The sequence below is a fragment of the Cuculus canorus genome, chromosome 27 (genome assembly GCF_017976375.1).
Source record: "Cuculus canorus isolate bCucCan1 chromosome 27, bCucCan1.pri, whole genome shotgun sequence".
NCBI lineage: Eukaryota > Metazoa > Chordata > Aves > Cuculiformes > Cuculidae > Cuculus > Cuculus canorus.
Window position 1 is genome coordinate 4,769,245 of NC_071427.1, and position 18,033 is coordinate 4,787,277.

Consider the following 18,033-nt stretch of genomic DNA (forward strand, 5'->3'; position numbering starts at 1 on the left):
GAAATTGCAACGGAGTGGTCTGTAAAGGCTCTTCCTGAGGTGGTTTAGAGGGCTCAGAGGAGAAGAAGGCTCCCTGGAGCCAGCGCCACCCGAGTTGCTGCTGGGCAGCCCCTGCAGGAGTCAGGACACAGGATAAAAAATTGAGGCACGGAGAAGGGATACCACTTGCTCAAAGACACGGGAAAAAGTCAAGGGTAAGCCAAGAACAAAGCATCAGGCTGGGAGATCCAGTTACGAGACAACGCAGTCTAATTAGAGCCTGGCTCTGGGGGGATGAAGAGTGTGATGCAAGCCTACGTGCCCTGCGGGCTGGAGTGGCTGTGCCAACACCGGGGTGATGGCTCTGGGGCACAGACCCCTCCAGGAATGGCTCTCTGCAGAGTGTCACACAGAAAAGCTCCGAGCAAGAGCTAAAGCGCTTCTCCTCCAGTTTCCTATCCCGTCAGTGCGCACTCGGCACGGGCTCCTCCAGCAGCACCAAGCACTGAAGAGCACGGCAAGCTCACCTCTTCGTGAGGCACGCGAAGCCACTACTTGCCCACCCACCCTGCTTCACCAGCCCTGTCCCCAGCTCCCCAGGACACAGAGCAGAGATGCAAACCACATCACCCTTTCTTGATAAGGGGGGACAGCCCAGTAACCAAAGCACGGGACAGGGTAAGACTTTGGGGACAGTGCCCCAGGCGTGTCCATGCACACACCTAGATGGTGAAGACCCCTGCCAGCTGCAAAAACACTTTGAAGCATGAAAACAGCATCTCCTCTCTCATCCCTTCCTCATCCAGCTCAAATTCCAGTCCCTTGCCAGGCCAGGGGCATCCTAGAGGCCCATGGCACCCATCTGAGCCCCCCAGCCCACGCAGCACACTCCGTAGGCAGCCGGGATGAGAAGCCTTGGAAGCAAGGGCCGTTCAATATTTTATGTATCTTCCTCTCTTATTTCCAAGAAACACTCCAGTTCCTCCTGTACCTCCCTACTTTTCCTCTTCTCAAAGCACTCTTACACCTGTTTTCAGATCCGCATGCCTGGGAGCTGCGGGATGGGTGCTGGCCCCTGTGTCATCTCCAGCGGGATGGGAAGCAAAGAGACACTTGTGCCCTTGCACAACCAGGGCAGCCGCCCAGCCCGCGGATTTCCAAGCTGCTTTGCAGAGGGAGAGATGGATAGATAAAGCATTGGATCTGTAGCCTTGCTACCTGCAGCTCAAGAGCAGATGGTGAGAGCGCTGGAGGGCTGTGGTTGCTCTCAACTGGCCTCACTGGGATCCCCTTACGGGGACCAGCACCAAAGCCTCCAGGGCGCGTAGTCTATGAGCAGCACCAGGGGCCAGAAATGTCATTGGTGCTCCCACCCTACAGCGTCAGACAGGCTTCTGCAGGTCAGACTGCTAAAATTGGGGCACTGAAACCTGATAGGGGCTGCTGGATCTTCCTCCTCATCCCTCAGGGAAGCGGGATAACATCAGAAGGACATGAAGTGGTGGTGGCTCTTCCTTAGACCTCACTGCCACCTCCTGCCCTGTGCCCAGCTCTGTTCAGAGCACGACAGCGGGTTCAGCCTCATCCTCTGAGGGCATCAACTTGTGTTTTGGGCTCCTGGATAAAAACAAATCTTCTTATCAGTATGGTGCAACAAGTCCTTGCAGGAAGGAATTTGCAGGGAACTTGCTTGGTTGCCGTTCTCAGGGGTCTGCGTGGGGCTTCAAGCAGAGCCAGGGTTCGCGTAGCAGAGCGGCAGCCGGGCGTTGCGGATAGGCAGCATCCAGCGACTCCAGACTTGGGGGTACATTCCTTCTCCCGATAAGTTCTGCAGCAGGACAGAAACAGGCTGCGAGCTTCAGGGCCTGAACACCAGGGAGGAACAGAAGTGACAGGAAATCCCAAACCAGAGGAGAATTCAGCTTCTTCTGGGTCAAAAGCAGAGGAGGAAGCGGAGGCACAAGCAGAGGTGCGGGGAGAGGAAAGCCCTTTCCAGCAGAGCAGCCCATAAGGTCAAGTCCATACAAGGCTTCTGGGGACTCACAGCGCTTTGATTCTGATGGTGAAGGTTAAAACTCCAGGGATGATCTGGTTACCTAAACCTCCAGGGTCTTTCCCAAAAGGAACTCGGAGGATGATCAAACACACTCCTCGCTGAAGTAGCATTGTCCCAGTGGCACGCAGGACCAGCAGCCACCATCTCCTACGGCTGCACAGATGAAAGGAATCCATGCCAGTCACAGCAGGCATCACCTTCACTTTGGAGCGAGTGGCCGAGACCGGCAGCTGCGCTGGGGCACACGGATCCACCTGGCTGTGATGGACAGGGTGGGCAGATGCTGAGTTCCTGTGGTCGGAGCTCTCTGAAACAGCAGCCCTTTCTCAGCAGTAAAACCCAGTAAGAGAGGAATGAGACGAGCGGCGCGGGTGGACGCTCCCTGGCTGGCAGCAGCTGGGGGATGCAGAAGACACGGTGCCGGATGGGGCCATCGTGGCTGTGCCCAAGCAGAGGGCAGGAGGCAAGCCGCACCGCTCAACCCCCAGGCTCCACAGAGCAGCGTCTCCCCAGCTTCTCGCTGAGCATGCCAACAGCTGAACCGCTCCCAGGACCCACGCTGCGTCCTGCCTGCTCCCATACTGGCTCTGACGCCAAAGGGGGACAAGTAAAATGGCCCAGCTGAACCGTACGCGGCACATGCTTTGCCACACGCAGGGCCATCGCCCCCCCCCAGCACCCCACGAGAGCCGGCACAAAGCTGCATCCATCCTCTCCTGCCAACATCCAGCTGGGAGAGCAGCAGGGATCGGTGGGTGGAAGAGGCAGCAGGGCTGCCCAGAGCGGTCGGCGTTGAGCTGCACTGGTGCGGTCCCTAAGCCCTGACCACGGACACGACAGGTCCCTCCAGAAATCCCTAAACAAGACAACATGGCACTAACAGGGACAGCAGGTGACACCCGAATCACCACCATCTCCGAGCCCTGAACAGAAGCCGCCACATCCAAACAGCACCAGTGCATCCCGGAAAACAGATGTGCTTCTTGCTTTATTTATCAGCCAGGCGAGTGACTCTCCACAGACAGACAGGGGTGGGAGAGCAGGAACACATCCCTGAGCCATCCTCTCCCTGCTCCTAAAATGTATTCATTATCCCCAGGCAGCTCCTGACAGGGCGGAGAGATGGCTCTCCGATTAGAGATGTTTATCAGGGAGCTATAATGAAGGTGGGACACGGACACTGTGATGAATATTATATTTCAGAAAAATTTAAATGAACTGATCCATCATGCCCAGCAGATCCGTAACTCCTTCTGCCAAACACTTGCGCCCAGCAGAGCAGCTCCTCAGCCGAGGCTCTGCTTCGGAGACCTACAATCACCTTGGCTGCTCCAGAGAAAAAACAGCGGTGACAGATAAAGAGAAGCATTTTCTCTTGCCCAGCGCACACAGCAAAGCGGTGACTGCTAACCGGCTCGCTTGCAAAGAGCCACAGCCTTCCCCAGCCCAGGAGCGAGACATCCCCCGCCAAGCAGCAGGACAACCCGTGTTCCACGTACGCAAGCGAGCCCAGGCGCCGGCGTCCTGCACACCCAGAGATACAGTGCCCTCGGAAACAGGACATCATTCAGGATGCAGAGGGGAAGGGTTATGGAGCGGCTTTTCCTTTAAGTGAAATATTGCCACTGGCTCAGTGGCAGTGGGAGGGTTGTCCTCCCCCAGGGAGGAAGCGATCAGAAACCACTCTCTAAGCCATGCTTTGCTACCTGTTGCGTTCCTCAGTTGGGCAAAATGCTGGAAGAGCACAAGAAGATGTTCAAACCCAAGAGCGGGTGCAGCAGTGAGCAGGGCAGGGACACCAGAAACGCTACGGGCTCTACAATCCAGACACGAATGCATTACACATTCATCTGAATTTTAAATACCGAGCATTATGACTGGCATCCTCACAACTGCCACAGCAGCCTCGCACTACGGCTTTTATGGTAATTCACAGGGAGTTATACCCACAAGGCACTGCAGAGATTTTTCTTGGCAGCCATCCTAAACTATTTTTTATATGTTAGGGTACAGTTATACATAAAACGTTTAAGAAAAAGAAGATGGCGCCTGGGAGGGAAGGAGGTGACCAGGAGGTTCCCGTGCTGCTCCGCTCGCGGTGCGGGATGGACCACTGCGAAATGCCATGGGACCGAGGTCCCTGCTGCCGCTGAGCGCCCCACGCCACAACCACGGGATGGAAACGCCAGATGGTTCGTGAACCAGTTCAACCGGGCAAACCCCACACGCCAGCTGCCACGACGCCCACCTGGTGCATCGCTCCTGCACCGGTGCCGCTGGCTTTCCAGAGCATCCCACTGCCCCTCCAGGGTGTTCAGCTCACCCAGGTCACTCCCAGGCATGAGACAGCACCGTCACCCGCTCGCAGGTGGCCACTGGGCCACTCAGCCCCCATCCACCCCTTCCCTGGGGGTTGGGGTACACCAACCAACTACCGGGAGGGACAAGAGCAATCCTGGGGGACAACGTCTTGGCAGAAACCACAGCATCCCAAGAAAAACCTCTGATGTGCTCTGCCACCAAATCCTCCTCTCTGCCCCAGGCTGTCCCCTATTGCAGAGAGGAAAGGACGGTTTGGCCCCCAGCTGCCCGCTCCGCTGTGGAGCTCCCAGCAGGACACGTGGAGCTCCCAACAGGACACGGCTCTGCCCATCACCTTTGCTTTATACGCACCCTGAGCTGCGCTGGTCAGTGGTGACACAGGAACTTCATTTGGCAACTGGAAAATGCTGCTCAGCTTCCGACCCCCCTGTGCAAACGATGGAAGGAAGGAGTCAAAGCCGCTGGCAGCGAGCGCCGGTGACACGCAGTAAATAACGGAAAGCAGCAGCTGGAGGAAAACCTTGCTTGGTGCAAGGCAGAAACAGCATCCGTCTACACTTCCCAGGAGCCAGAGCAAGCACCTGGTGACATCAGAGCTGAAGATAAGACTAAAATTAATCCCCAACTCCCGCAGATGTTGCGTGTTTGCCTGCACACAGGCACACAGCGAGCAGTGGCTCCAGCCGCCTCTGCTGCCTTCACAAAAGCAAAATGGAGGGAAGCACGAGCAAGACACTCATGGAAAGAACCTTTTGATTTTAAAGCACCTGTGGAATTACCAGCAGCACTGACTTGGATACAGGGACACCACAAAGAATCAAACAGTTAAGCGACAGCTTGGGGGGAGACGGGAGAGATACAACTCAAGCTCCACACACTAAGACAACGTGTTGAATTACAGAGGTGGCTGCTGTTTTCCTGAGATGGGATTATTGCATTTGAGAAGCCACACAGAAAGCAGCACACCATGCCCTTCCTTCTCCTTGCCCAGGAGAGGGGCTGTCATCACCTCCCGCTCCCCTTGCTTAGGGGTTGCGAGCAAGAGAGATCGAGATGGCTTTGCCTCCAGCCTTGTGCCTTCTGCACTCAGAGCATGCAGCCACCTCGTGTAACTCTGCATGGCATCACGTGTTCACTGCCCGCAAAGAGAATTAAAGAGGGGAGGAAAAAAACGAAAGCTGCGTTAGATAAAGTACAGGAATTCCTGAAGTTGGGATCTGGTGTATCTCAACGCATCCCTCGACTGGATGTGTAAATCCACCACCTCCCAGGAACGCAGCAGCAAGCACAAGTCATTCCTAGAGCCTGAGCAGAGCAGTTTACCTGTTGTGCTCTTACACTGACCAGCTAGAGGAAACTCAAAAGCAAGACACCGGACGCATTCCCCTTCCCAAGCGCCCATGGGCTCTGTCCGTGATGCTCCAAGACCAACACAGAGAGACGGCAGTGGAGAGGCAGAACCCCCAGGCACTGCGCTCCCCGTGTACGGACTCACACATGAATGTTTCATTACTCAAACACCAACGGGCTTCAAAATCCAACACCCCACCCTCCCCACCAAGAAAGACCCTCCTTGCAAAGCACCTGCCAAGACTCACCACACGTTGCAAGTGGTGGCTGCAGCCAAACCAGCCGTGATCCGAATCCCCTGCCCGCGTGTGCTGCCACCCACCCTCCCACCTCCAGAATCGCATTGTTAAAAGCCACCTGACCTTTGGGTTTCCTCTTCTGTCAGGACATCCCTGCTCGGGTAGGGGTATCTCAGCTGCTTGCGAGGTCCCAGCCACGCTGCAGCCCTCTGGGCTGATGTAAACCAGCACCATACAGAGCAATAACCTACAAATCAAGGCTGTAAACAAGTGATTCAGCTGCTGCTTTGCAAAAACCAGCCCTGACGCCTCAACAGGAGCAGAGACCTCCAGGATCTGGGCAGAAACAGCCACAGGCTTCCTACCACAATCCCAACTTAATCTGATTTATGCAAACGTTAAACCAATTTAGGTGTGCACATTGTATGAGTTGCCTGGCCCAGTTTAATATGATCGTTTTTTTAAACCTGTTTAGACAAACAAAAGATCTGCTTTCTAATCCAGAACAGTTCTTAATCGTGCAAATATCGCCAGGAAACTCGAGCACGGGCGTTATTAGGGCTTCCATTTGTATTGCAACACTCAAACTGCAATGGCCTGGCCTATACGAACATCTGGAAATGTCAACAGTGAAAATCTCCTCTCCCTGGGCTGGCCATGCCCGTGTAAGCAGGGCGCCAAAACTCTGCTCTGCCACACCGGGAGCTGTACAAAGGCCTCTCCAAAGCTTTCCAAACCCAAGGGGCACAAGCCCAGTGAGTCCCAAGCTGCCTAGGGCTGCAGCAGGCTGCCTGAATGGGGAAACGGTGAAGCCTTGCTTCCCTGGAGCAGGGGACAGAGTCCCCAACAGGGCCAGCAAGTCCCAAGAGTAGGGGAAAATCCCAGCATTGGGTCGTGGTGTGGCCCCCATACCCAGGGACATGGCTGTCATCACCTTCAGCATCACCCCTCTGTCTCCAAAGATCATAGAATCATAGAATCACCAGGTTGGAAAGGGCCCACTGGATCGAGTCCAACCATTCCTAACACTCCCTAAACCATGTCCCTCAGCACTTCATCCACCCGTTCCTTAAACACCTCCAGGGAAGGCGACTCGACCCCCTCCCTGGGCAGCTGTTCCAGTGCTGATGACTCTTACTGTGAAGAATTTTTTTCTGATATCCAACCTGAACCTCCCCTGGCGGAGCTTCAGGCCATTCCCCCTTGTCCTGTCCTCTGTCCCTTGGGAGAAGAGCCCAGCTCCCTCCTCTCCACAACCTCCTTTCAGGGAGTTGTAGAGAGCAATAAGGTCTCCCCTCAGCCTCGTCTTCTCCAGGCAAAACAACCCCAGCTCTCTCAGCCGCTCCTCGTCAGACGTTCTCCAGCTCCTCACCAGCTTCGTTGCTCTTCTCTGGACACACTCCAGAGCCTCCACATCCTTCTTGTGGTGAGGGGCCAGAACTGAACACAGTATTCGAGGTGCGGTCTCACCAGTGCTGAGTACAGAGGGAGAATCCCCTCCCTGGCCCTGCTGGTGACCCCATTTCTGATCCAAGCCAAGATGCCGTTGGCCTTCTTGGACCCCTGGGCACACTGCTGGCTCACAGTCAGTCGCTGTCAACCATTACCCCCAGGTCCTTCTCCTCCGTGCAGCTCTCCAGCCACTCTTCCCCCAGTCTGTAGCACTGCACAGGGCTGTTGAATGGAGCAGAGCATCCCTAAGCACCTTTCAGGATCTGCCCATGCTGCTCTCCTCACACCCGCTCCCTCCCCACACCTGGACATGCCCTTGGGACACACGTACCCCTCTCCTTCCTCTGCCGCAGTGGTACCTCCACCTCCTCCCTTGGCAGCTGTGCCCAGCGCACGCTGCTCGCCTGTGTGCGCGGGCACCACGCGCCGGCCCTCGGGCACTGCCGGGAGGATGGGAGCCAGGAGGCTTCATGGGTTAAAAAAAATAATAATGAAGTTTAAAGCAACTCACGCCTCCAAGGAGCTCCCTATCAAGTGACAACAAGAGCACAACACGGGCTGAAAACGACTTGTTTGGATATTGGGGCTGCACTGGGACGTGCCCATCTGCAAAGGGCTTGGCACCCAGGGCACGAGGCTCCGCAAGGGCTTGTTCAGACGAGCAGCAAATAATCCGACAGCGCATGCAGCTATTGCAACGGGAACGCCAAGCTCCATAAATTACCAAGCCAAGACAACGATACCCAAGCAAGAAAAAAAACCATCCAAGAGCATTACAGTGGATCAGATCCAGAGGTCTGGAGGGTTTATGAGTTGAAGGATGAGGGTGAAAAAAGACAATTTCCAGTTTGCTAGGCTGATGTCAAAGAAAAAAACCAAAACAATCAGTCAAGTTATAAAGCAAACAATCAGAAAGAGAGAAGAGCAAAAAAAAACAGAGCCTAACAGAGCCCTCGGATTGTTCCAGCTTATTGTGCAATAAACTTTGCAGAAAGGCAGCTGCCCCGAGCTCCGCTACTGCAGGGCGCACCGGTTTAAAATCAACAGCAATTTTAAACACACCGTACCGCTACAGCTCGCAGCGCCCCAGCCTGCCCACTCTCCTCAGTCTGCAAATATTAAAATGAAAAAGTTCTGTGGATCCTGCTTGGCATCCCCAGCCCCGAGCAAAGCCCAGGACTCCAGCTCCGACCCCCGTGCCAGCAGCAGGAAGGGAAGGGTCCGCGGCTGGAAGGAGCGGAGCTGAGGGAAAGGGGTGGCTGAAGTGGAAAGGTAGGTGTGTTTGTCACCCTGTGGAAGCAGTGACGTTTAACCGAAGTCATTCACAGATCTTCCTTTTTTTTGGGGGGGGAGAGAGTTATGAATAAAATGAACGTTCTGATCAACTCTTTTTAAGAAGAATTAAAAGCTCAAAGTTCAGCAGCTGTGGATTAAACTACTTAGCAGCACCTTGTTAATGCGACCGAACAACTCTCTCCTTACCACACTGACTCGGGTCAGAGCTGGCTTCCCTTTACCTCCGTATCCTACACTGGCAATTTTGTTATCTCTGCAATGCAAAAGAAAAACTGGTTTAGTTGGGAACAGGGAGGGTTCAAACAAAATCCATACGCGGCGGGGCAGGCCACGGGCAACATCTCACATCCATCATGATGGCTCGCCACCCACACAACCACGTACGCCACGTGGAAAAGCGGATAAACAGTTCAACACGCGCTTACTACCTCGAGATATCTGGCAAGGAGCCGAGCAGCTGGGTGGGACCCTCGCCCTGAGCTCACCCCTGTGGAGCCCTGGGTGCAGCCACGCCGGCAGAGCTGAGGGCATCCATCCCGACCCACCGCTGGGCTGAGAGACCTCAAAGCGGCGTCAGGAGGGACAAGCTCCCACCTCAAAGACAGCTTTGGGTCTCTTAAACAAGGCTCCAGCCCTCTGGGCAAGCGTGGTGGGCAAGGAGCCATTTCTGCACTGTGAAGATCCAGAGGCAGTGTCCCCAGCGTGCAGCCACATCATCTCCTCGGACATCCCACCCCGCTGGACCCCAGGTGCCTCTTCCATCTCATTCCCACCTTCCCCCTCAAGCAGCAGCAGAATTAAAGCTCTGACAAGAACCCACCCTCCCAGAGAAACAGCAAAGGCACATTTTTCCTCTTCTCCGTCGGCAGCACATCACACCGGCTATGCTTTAGCATCCAGAGAAAAGCAGAGCAAACCTGCACCTCTCCGGGTGAGTCAAAGCAGGCGCCCCAGGAAGATGCTGCCTTTCCCAAACTAATCAAACCTGACGAGCACCAGGGACCAAGGGGATGGAGACCCAGGGGCACGAAGGACCTGAGCCAAGAGGATTCCAAGAGGACTCGAGGACCGCCTACCCCCACCGCCTCCATCGCCCCCCGCGTTCCTGCGTGGCACCACTTCAGTTGGAAGCTCCGCTCGCATTACTCAAAGTATTTATGGCTTTTTCCCCATTTGAAATATGGGCCCTCACCACGCACAGGAAGGAGGAGGAGAGTGCCAGGAAACTCGTTAATTTATAAGTCAATCTGGTAGGGAGCAATTAACAGCTTTCCCACTGCCGGGCTGGCAGGAGGAGGGGTATCATCTCATCTCGCTGGGGAGGGCAGGAGGGTCCCTGCAGCAGGCACGCGCCCCACGCTGCCCAACCCAACTGGCTTCGGGCGATGGACCCCCAGCGTCCCCAGGGAACGGGCAGCCGCGTCCCCTGCAGTGGGACCCCAGTCCGGGTCACCCCGAGCCCAGCGCAGGCACACAGCCCCCACAATACGCTTTATAGGGAAAATATATAAGCCCCTAATATTTTGCTGCTCAGACACAGGTCCCCGTCTGAGCGGAGCTGCGGGTGGGAGCAGCAGCACGACTGCCTCTGGGAACATCCCTGCAGATTCCAGGGGGGCTGTGCCGGAGGGAATGGGGGACACGCCAGACAAACACCACAGAGGGTCTCCCGGTTCAGAGGAAGGGCTGGAAACCCCCCCACAACTAAAGCCACTCTTTCTTCCCAACCGCAACAAGCGCTTTTGCAGAAGTGCAGCCTCCCGGCACCTGGAGGGAACAAAACCCCAAGGAGCAGAGATGCCCCCCACCCCAGGGAGGGTGCAGCACCCACTGGGGGCACCCTCGGACCCCGCAGAGCCCCGCAAGCATCACCACCTCACCAGCATCCCTCCCTTATCCCGCATCCCCACCGTTTGCTTCCCCAGGAGAGACCCAAGCGGGATCCTCCCGCTGGAACACAGACACCATTAATCACTCTGCTTATTTGGGGTTTTTTTCTGCCCTGTGTGACAGTTTTTGCCCCGGGGTGGCTCTCTCCCCTGTGCCAGGAGAGCCCCAGGGTCGGGATTTCAACCAAAACCCCCGGGGGCGGACGGAAAACGCCGCCAGCTGCCAATCCTGGGGTGCCCTCTGGTCCCCGTTGCTCTGTGCTGGAGGAGCTGATTCGAAGCAGCCACCCCAGCGCAGAGAAGGGACCCCCCAAAACAGGGGCAGTTTTGGGGTGACCTGGACCTCTCCCTTGATGCCGTCACCGCAGAGCGGGGCAAAACCCGCTTCCCAACGGGCTCTGGAGCTGGCGGAGGGATGGGGTACACACAGTGCCACTGGTCTTTGAGGAGGGCACAAAGGCAGCACCCCGGGGGGACACAGCCGCATCCCCAGGCTGTGGCATCACCCTGCCACCATCACGGGGAACGCTCCAAGGGATTCTCCGGTACCCGCACCCCAGTACCCGTGCCCTGATACCCTGACTCCGGCGATGCTGCTCCAGAAGCACCTCGATGTACTCACTCCCCTGTGATGCCGCTCCGGTACCCCCACCCCAGTGATGCTGATCCGGTACCCGCATTCCGGTACCCACACCCCGGCGGTGCCACTCCAGCACCCACATCCCGGTGATGCCGATCCGCTACCCGCACCCCGGTACCCACACCCCAGCGATGCCGATCCGGTACCCACACCCCAGCGATGCTGATCCATTATTCACACCCCGGTGATGCCGATCTGCTATCCGCACCCCGGTACCCACACCCCGGCGATGTCGCTCCAGTATTCGCACCCTGGCGATGCCGATCCGGTACCCACACCCCGGTACCCACACCCCGGCGATACCGCTCCGGTACTCGCATCCCGGTGATGCCACTCCGGTACCTGCATCCCAGCATCCGCTTTCCGGCGATGCCGCTCCGGTACCCGCATCCCGGTGATGTTGATCCGGTACCCACACCCCAGCACCCGCATCCCGATGATACCGCTCCAGTACCCGCATCCCGGCGATGCCGATCCGGTACCCGCACCCCGGTGATGCCCCTCCGGGAGCGGCACCGGCTCTGCCACCGGAGCATCCCTGGCGCACGCGGGTACCGGGCGGGGCGGCAGCCACCGCTCCCTCGCACCGGGCTCGCCCCCCCCCACTTTCCTCCAACACGGGGGTCCCGCAGCGCCCCGACCGCGCCCCCCCCACCCCCCCTCCACGACCGCACCCCGGGGTCGGAGTGCCCGCTCGGACCGGAGGGGAGACACGGGGAGGGGGCAACGGGGGTACCGGATCCTGAAGGCTGGGAGGGGTCGAACCGCCCCCCCTCGCCCCCCGCTATAGCGCAGCCCCTTCCCCACCCACCCCCCGTCCCCCGCTATGAGACCCCTCCTGCCCACACCCTTCCATACGCGCCCCCCCCCACTATAACGCCCCCTCCATCAGCCCCGCTGCAACCGGCGCTCCCCCCCCCCCCCGGTACAGCGCCCCCCCCTCCGCCGCTGCGCCCCCCGTTACACCGCACTCAACGCCCCCCATTACAGCGAACCCCCCCCCAAGCTACAACGCGGCTGCTCAGACGCCTCTGCCCCACCTGCCCCCCCCCCCCCCCGCCCCAGCGCTCAGCGCTCCCAACCTGTGGACCCCCCCTCCCCGTTACAGCGCGGCTGCTCCGCCGGACCCCCCCGCGCCCCTCCCCGTTACAACGCGCCCTCAGCGCTCTCCGCCCCTCCCCGCGCGGCTGCTCCGCCGGACCCCCCCCCCCCCCCCCGGTACAACGCGCGGATGCTCACCGACCCCCCCCCCCCCCCACCTCTCCCCGTTCCAGCGGGCTCAGCGCCCCCCGCCCGTTCCAGCGGGGATGCTCAGCCAAATCCCCCGGTACAACGGATGATGAGCGACCCCCCCACCCCGTTACACCGCGCTTAGCGCTCTCCGCCCGTTACACCGCGGATGCTCAGCCAGAACCACCCCCTCCGCGGTACAACACCCGCTCAGCACGGATACTCAGCCAAACCCCCCAGTATAACGCCGCTCAGCGCTTTCCCCCCCCGCCCCGGTATAACGCGCCCCCCGCCCGTACCTGCCGGTGCGGGTGCCCGCTCCCATGCTGGCCGCCGGAGGGGCCGGGGCCACGGCCGCCCTCCTCCTCCTCCTCCTCCTCTTCCTCCGCCTCCTCCGCCGCCCCCCGAGCCTCCGCCTCCACCCGGCGGCTGCGCTGGGGCCGCGGACACTGCGGCGCGAGCTCCCGCGCGCCGGCCCCGCCGCGGGTGACGTCATCCCCCGGGCCGCCGCGTGACGTCACCGAGGGGCGGGGCCAAGCGGGGAAGGGAGGGGGCGCGGGGAGGGGGGCGCGAGGGGCGAGCGTCACCGCGAGGGGCGGGGCCAGGAGGGGACGGGGAGGGGGGGATTCGCGGCTGTGGGTGGGTATGGGGGTACTGGTGGGCATGGGGGGAGAGTTGGTGGCCATGGGGGAGCACTGATGGTCATTGGTGGCCATAGGGGGGCATTGGTGGCCATGGGGGGAGAGTTGGTGGCCATGGGGGGAGCACTGATGGTCATTGGTGGCCATAGGGGGGCATTGATGACCATTAGTGGCCATGGGTGAAGCATTGGTTGTCAGTGATAGCCATGGGGAGAGCATTGATAGTCATTGGTGGCCATGGGAGGAGCATTGGTAGCCATGGGAGGAGCATTGATAGTAATTAGTAGCCATGGAGGGAGAGTTGGTGGCCATGGGGAGAGCATTGATGGTCATTGGTGGCCATGAGGGCGCATTGATGACCATTAGTGGCCATGGGTGAAGCATTGGTGGCCAGTGATAGCCATGGGGAGAGCATTGATAGTCATTGGTGGCCATAGGGGGAGCATTGGTGGCCATGGGAGGAGCATTGATGGTCATTGGTGGCCATGAGGGCGCATTGATGACCATTAGTGGCCATGGGTGAAGCATTGGTGGCCAGTGATAGCCATGGGGAGAGCATTGATAGTCATTGGTGGCCATAGGGGGAGCATTGGTGGCCATGGGAGGAGCATTGATGGTCATTGGTGGCCATGAGGGCGCATTGATGACCATTAGTGGCCATGGGTGAAGCATTGGTGGCCAGTGATAGCCATGGGGAGAGCATTGATAGTCATTGGTGGCCATAGGGGGAGCATTGGTGGCCATGGGAGAGCATTGATGGTTATTGGTGGCCGTGAGGGGGCATTGATGACCATTAGTGGCCATGGGTGAAGCATTGGTTGTCAGTGATAGCCATGGGGAGAGCATTGATAGTCATTGGTGGCCATGGGGGGAGCGTTGGTGGCCATGGGGGGAGCATTGATGGTTATTAGTGGCCATGGGTGAAACATCAGTGGCCAATGATAGCCATGGGAGGAGCATTGATGGTCATTGGGGGAGCATTGATGACCACTGGTGGCCATGGCATGAGCATTGGTGGCCACTGACAGTCATTGTTGGCTGGAGGGGGGCATTGGTGGTCATGGAGGGAGCACTGATGACCATTGGTGGCCATTGGGCCACTGCTTGTACTGAGGGGCATAAGGAATGGCCACCAATGGCCACTCTATGGCCACCCCGAGCCCTTCATGCTCTCCCCACACAAAGCCCCTCTTGTAAATAAGGGGTCCAATGAATGGCCACCAATGGTCACCAATGCACCCCCATGGCCACCAGTGTGTCCCCCCCATGCCGACAATGTCCCCCCAATCACAGAATCATAGAATAGTTTGGGTTGGAAGGGACCTTAAAGCCCATGAACGCTGCTTTGGATGCAGCCCAGGACACGGTTGGTTCCTGGGCTGTGAGCAAACGTTCCCGGCTCATGTCGAGCTTCTCCCCAGCACCCCAAGTCCTTCTCTTCAAGGCTGCTCTCCATCCCATCATCCCCCATCCTGTATTGAACCCGGGGATTGCCCCGACCCAGGTGTAGGACCTCGCACTTGGTCTTGTTGAAGTTCATATAGTCCCACTTCTCCAGCCTGTCCAGGTCCCTCTGGAAGCCATCCTGTCCTTCTGGTGTGGCAAAATGTTCTGTGATTTCAAACACACAAAAAAAAGGGGGAAAAACGCTAAAAGGAAAAGGGGCAAAGAACGACAAAAAGAAAAAGAAAAGACAACATAAAAAAAGAAAAAAGAAAGAAGAAAGAAGAAGGAAAAAAGAAAGAGAAAAGAAGGAAAAAAGAAAGAAAAAAGACGGAAAAAAGAAAGAAAAAAGGAAAAAGAAGGGAATATTTTTCTCCTGTTCCCTTCCTGAAGCCTCTGAGCGTGCCGGGGCCAAATCCCCGTCGCTGGCGCAGCAGCCGGGCTCTCTCGCTCCGAGGGCAAACACCCGCTCCCCCATCTGCTGCTCCATGAACTTTCCTTGATCCCCTCGCGCGCCTCCTAATGCTGCCCAAATGTCAGCCGAGCGCCGGGTTTAACCGTTCTCGGGAAATCCGGCACAAAAAAATGTTATTCTTTCCCTTCCGGGGCCGAGCAGATCTCCATCGCCGCGCGGCTCCCGCGTGGGCATCGGCTCCGGGTTCTTCTCGTTTTCTGCGTGACGACAACCTGCCGATGTTCAGCCGCGAGGTTGCCGTTGTTACAGCCTTGGAAGGCAGTGGTGGGCGTTAGACCTTCTCCGTTCCACCTGGATACGCCAGGAGAACGCCGTCGGCTCTCCATCAGAGCTGCAGGTGGAGGTGTCGGGCGAGCCGGGAGGGCGTGGAGGCCGCGGGGATGAGCCTGGAGTTGCCCAGGGACCCTAACACTGACTTTAAAATTCATTTCCCTTTGTGAGAAAGGGCAATTTCCAATTCTAGGAGACAGTGGAGATCCGTAGGGGTCCAGATAGACCTGTAGGGGTCCATAGGAGACCATACAGATTCACAGGTGTCCCTAGGAGCCCACAGGGGTTCACAGGAATCCATAGGGACCCAAAGGGATCCATGGGGATCCATAGGACTCCATCAACACCCCGAGGGGCCTTTAGTGAGTCCATAATGATCTGTAGGAGTCAGTAGGAGCCCATACAGGGGTCCATAAGAACCCAGAGGGTCCCATAGTGATCCATAGGGATCCACAGGACTCCATCAACACCCAGAGGGGCCTTTAGTGGGTCCATATAGATCTGTAGGACTCAGTAGGAGCCCATATGGATGCATAGGGGTCCATAAGAACCCAGAGAGTCCCATAGGGATCCATAGGGATCCATCAACACCCAGAGGGGCCTTTAGCGGGTCCATACTGATCTGTAGGAGTCAGTAGGAGCCCATATGGATGCATAGGGGTCCATAAGAACCCAGAGAGTCCCATAGGGATCCATAGGGATCCATCAACACCCAGAGGGGCCTTTAGCGGGTCCATACCGATCTGTAGGAGCCCATATAGGGGTCCGTAAGAACCCAGAGGGTCCCATAGCGATCCATAGGAGCCCATAGAGACCCACAGAGGTTCACAGCAGTTCATGGGGACCCATAGAGACCCACAGGAGTCCATAGGAGCCCATAGGGACCCATAGGACCAGCTCAAAGGTGCCTGCTGTGCTAGTCCAGGGTCCAGCCCCACCTTCTCATCTCCTGGGAGAGTCGCAGGCTCTGACCGGGACACCTCTTCCCATCCTTTCCTGCGTCACCTCCTATAAAATAGAGATCGATCACTGATTTTCTTCCGTATCCGGAAAAGATCTGCTTTCACCATCGGATGGTGCAGAGCCTGGTGGCAAAGACTGCATCGCCCGGGCTCCCGCATCCTATCTGTACATCTTCGTTCCTAATGGATGTCAAATACTTTACAGTAATTCCCTCATTTGTCATGCAATCAAATCTTTTGATCAGACATGGGAGAAATGTAAATATCAATTATTAACCATCCCATTCTGGTCTGGCTTGACTGGATTGTTTTATTTATTTATTTTTTTATGAAGGAATTGATTCATTTGCAGTCCATCTCCCCAACACATCTTTAATTAGGAAGCTCACATTTCTGGACAGGCTCCGTATTTGGAGGGTGAGAGAGATTTGATCGCCAGAGCGATCGATGTGTCCATGTATATTTTATAGTTGGGAGATGGAATCATAGAAGAGTTTGGGTTGGAAGAGACCTTAAAGCCCATCCAGTGCCACCCCTGCCATGGGCAGGGACACCTCCCACTGGCTTAGGATGCTCCAAGCCCCATCCAACCTGGCCTGGAACCCCTCCAGGGATGGGGCAGCCACAGCTTCCCTGGGCAACCTGGGCCAGGGCCTCCCCACTCTCATGGTGAAGAAATTCCTCCTTATGTCCAGTCTAACTCTGCCCCTCTCCAGTTTACACCCATTGCCCCTCGTCCTGTCACCACAAGCCTTTGGGAACAGCCCCTCCTCAGCTTTCCTGGAGCCCCTTCAGGCACTGGAAGCTGCTCTAAGGTCTCCTCAGAGCCTTCTCCTCTCCAGGCTGAACAACCCCAACTCTCAGCCTGTCCTCGTACAGGAGGTTCTCCAGCCCTCAGATCATCTTTGTAGCCTCCTCTGGACCTGTTCCAACAGCTCCATCTCCTTCTTATGTTGAGGATTCCAGAACTGGACCCAATCCTCCAGCTGAGGTCTCACAGAGAGGAGCAGAGGGGCAGAATCCCCTCCCTCCCTGCTGGCCACGCTGCTCTGGATGCAGCCCAGGACATGGGCTCCATAGTATCCCAGGTAGTTGTGAAATAAAGTGTAAAAAAAGCGAAGGGGGGGTTAAATCCTGTATGCAGAGCGTGGCTACACCTCAGTTTAAAACCTCAGTGGTCAAATTTGCTGCTGCACAGTCATTTATAGCCCTTCAGAGCGTGTGAAGCGTTGGCATGAAATAAAGAGGTAGCCAGGAAATTTCTGACAGAATATTTTTCCATCTGCAAATAGTTGTTTTTTTTGTTTTTTTTTTTTAGCAAGAGTGAAATATTCTGTATAAACACGTTGCCTTGGGCAAAAAATGGGTTTGGAAATGAAAATATTAACCCCCCCAAAAAATTAGAAGGGTGAAACTCAACTGCTTTCTTTTTCACAATCCATTTGGAAATGGCTTTCCATTGGAAGCGTCAGGAGTTTTTGGTGTGTATAGCCTGAAAAGCCAGGCTGGGGCTGTTGACACTCATTTCTCTTTGCATTTCAGCGTCCGCACTCTCATGACATTTTCACTGGTGCCAGTTTTGCAGGAGGTAATCCCCATCCTTCCCCGCCCCAGTCCCAAATTTGGCTTGAAATTCAGGGAACTGTGAGCGCTATCCTCTCAGCCAGGCTGTTTATTTGCTTTCTGGAGTTTTATTGAAGCTCTGAGAGTTGCATTTTGCAAGCTGTCTTCCTCCTGCAAGCGAGCAAGCTGCGCCTCTTCCTTAATCATCTGCTTTTGTTTGCTTGAA

At 56.8% G+C, this 18,033-nt stretch overlaps 1 protein-coding gene across 2 annotated transcripts in view; it reads right to left on the reverse strand.

The window, feature by feature from the left end:
- Nucleotides 1–12,914, reverse strand: part of PTPRS (protein tyrosine phosphatase receptor type S) — a 158,717-nt gene extending 145,803 nt beyond the window's left edge. The window contains exons 1-2 of one of the 2 annotated variants that reach the window (XM_054050062.1): nucleotides 12,753–12,834; nucleotides 8,881–8,947 (exon numbers count right to left, since the gene is read on the reverse strand). The gene's annotated coding sequence lies outside the window, so the exon portion shown is untranslated. Of the gene's footprint in view, nucleotides 1–8,880; nucleotides 8,948–12,752 lie in introns of both variants that reach the window. The other variant, XM_054050060.1, reaches the window with a different exon arrangement.
- Nucleotides 12,915–18,033: the final 5,119 nt, after the last annotated feature.